Genomic DNA, 2,445 nt, shown 5'->3' with positions numbered 1-2,445 from the left:
GCCAGAGAGAAGTAGTGGCCAGGTTGGGACTGGAGGAACCAGAGCCAGAGCAGAAGTTAAGGAAGGAGGGGGCAGCTGGAGGGAGGCAGGCAGTAGAGGTAGGCACAGGCACAGGGTTTAGGGAGTAAAGGAGACAGACTGCAAGTCTCCCCACCCCACCCTGCAGTCTCCCCTGAGCTCCCCCTGGATGCATGCCCCCTTCCACACCAAATGAGTCATACCAGCCTGGGCCAGGTAGTGGCTCAGCTGTGGTTTCACTCTGAACTTGGGGCTTAAGCCAGAGCTGAGCAGCTACCTACCTTGGGTTGATACTGAAAATAAGGCTTTCCCTGGAGACAAAATTCTAATCTTGGAGTTGAATAAATACAGTGTATGTATATTGTGGGCTGCAGCGAACTTCATCAGATGATACTTTGGTTAGTTTATAAGGTGCAGATCAACCCTCCCTTTTACTTGACTTCAGACTAAACAGAACAAGACAAACAATGCTTGCATAAGGGAAAAGAGGACACAATGGAAGCATTGGCATTTCTCTGGGAGCAAAGGACAGCTCCAGGACAGGGCTGCCATGACCTCTGCCCCTCCAAAAGGTGGTAGGTTTGTGTGGCGTAGAGTATGATGAAATATATCTCTGGAAAATACAGAAATGCTTTGCAGGAAAGAGTCTGCAGCAAAGAATTTGAGGGGGGAAAGGGTTTTAAAATTGTCAGATTATCCCATTTTGATATTTTTGAGACAGCGCTTCATGTTTGGTTTGAAACTTATTCACTCATTGCTTTTATTAGGGTAAAAAAAATGAAAAAAATAAAAAATAAGAAAAAGACATCAACACCAAAACAAAAACTGGCCCAGTCCAAAATATGCACTAGATTTTCAATTTGCAACTTCCCAAAATGATTTTTGCCCTGATTGGAGACAAGAATAGTTATTAGAAATCTCAGTGATTCTAATGGGATGTTAAACAAGTTTATTGCTCAACATTAGCAGGGTCACAACCTCTTCCTGGCAGCAGCCAGCAACAGTCAGGGGTAGAAGGGAACCCCCCCGGGCTGTTAATATGAGCCACAGCTAAGCTGCAGGGTTCTTTTGGCAAGAGTAAACCCCGCTTGCAAACACTCTGTGGTGGATAAGAGGGCTGGTGGGGAGCAAGGCTGTCTGCTCAGGGCCTCTCCTGCTGCCTCCACACTAGACTGAGTTTCCCCAGTGAACTTAGTTATGCCAAAGCTGCAACAGACAATGCAAGTCTGATCAAAAGCGAGATCACCTGGCAGTGCAAGTCTGCTATGGGCCTGCCTTCTTGAAAAATGTAGCAGTAGAAACTGTTCTCCCCACCTGCAGTCGTCACTGCCTGCCCTTCTCTTTGAGTCAGCCCCAGCAGCGAAAAGGCTCCAGGCAGGTCCCTACCCACCTGCCACCTTTGCCTGCCTTGGTTTGTCTCACTCAGCAAACAAATCCTTTTCCTCCTAGCGATCCACTTTCTCCCCTGCTCTAGGCTAAACATCACAGCGTTACTAGGACTAAACGTACTTGCCATAGGGTCAAGCTGTGGCCAAAATCTGCGTTAACAAATATGCCTTAAGCTACTCACACGAATACAACTACACCCAGCAGTTGGTGCATAAGAAATCTCCTGTTATTTATGAGCACTAACCTGTGAGTCCTGCCAGCTCTTCTCCAGGAAGAAACTGTGCCTTCAGGGTCAGGCCCCACAGCTCCACCTTCTGAGGGGAGTCTCCACTGGTGCCCTATAGGGAGGCGAGACTCCCACTGTTCGGCAGACGGAGTCACTTAGCTCTGGATTGCCTCGAAGTTCCTGTAGCAAAGTCTCTCTGCAAGGACAGGGGTTGATTATGCTTTCGACTGAGTGATTTTTAACTGGCTGCTCCTTTGGGCATGATGCCTACTTCTAACTCTGGCCCCTGCTTGATTTGAAAAATAAGTGGGAGAAAAGATTCTCACTAAAAAGTTTGAGGCCAGCAGAGAGAGAGAAGGTATTGGTGTTGCTGCTGCTGTTATTCCAAGCGCAGCTCAGGAGAGCCTCCTGCCTTACCCTGTAATTCGCAGGTTCAGTGTCTCGCTTTGTTATTTTGTTCCAGGTCTGCAACACAGTTCTGTGCAATGGTTACTGTTCTTTGGCCCTGTTCACGCAAGCAAGACTAAGGAGTATTATAATATGAGCAGCTCATTTATAACACTGCTCCCTCCCCCGGTCAATCCAGTGTTTAAAGCCTCCTTTAAATATGTCAGGTGGGCACAGGAAGATGGTAAAGTCTAAAGGGCACAGTTTGTATCTTGAATATTAAACCCAAAACCTTAACCTGACCATACAGCCCTGAATGTGAAAAACCCCTTTGCCTACTGCCAATTAAAATCATGCTGTTTCCTTTTATAGCAAGCACCCCATTGCTGCACAATCTGGAGTAGCCTAGTGCCCATTGTTCTGCA

At 47.2% G+C, this 2,445-nt stretch overlaps 1 protein-coding gene across 3 annotated transcripts in view; it reads right to left on the bottom strand.

Annotated features, from left to right (window-relative positions):
• LOC109300007 (glutathione S-transferase-like) overlaps positions 1 to 2,445 on the bottom strand; it is a 196,886-nt gene that overhangs the window by 48,593 nt on the left and 145,848 nt on the right. Inside the window, exon 1 of one of the 3 annotated variants that reach the window (XM_019520589.1) lies at positions 1,652 to 1,740. The exons of the other annotated variants lie outside the window; for them this stretch is intronic. The gene's annotated coding sequence lies outside the window, so the exon portion shown is untranslated. Of the gene's footprint in view, positions 1 to 1,651; positions 1,741 to 2,445 lie in introns of those variants that run through there. 3 annotated transcript variants of the gene reach the window in all.

The sequence above is a fragment of the Gavialis gangeticus genome, unplaced genomic scaffold (assembly GCF_001723915.1).
Source record: "Gavialis gangeticus isolate Ggan-Ray unplaced genomic scaffold, GavGan_comp1, whole genome shotgun sequence".
NCBI classification, from domain to species: domain Eukaryota; kingdom Metazoa; phylum Chordata; order Crocodylia; family Gavialidae; genus Gavialis; species Gavialis gangeticus.
The sequence above is the reverse complement of the archived record's forward strand: the minus strand, read 5'-3'. Positions and strand labels throughout refer to the sequence as shown.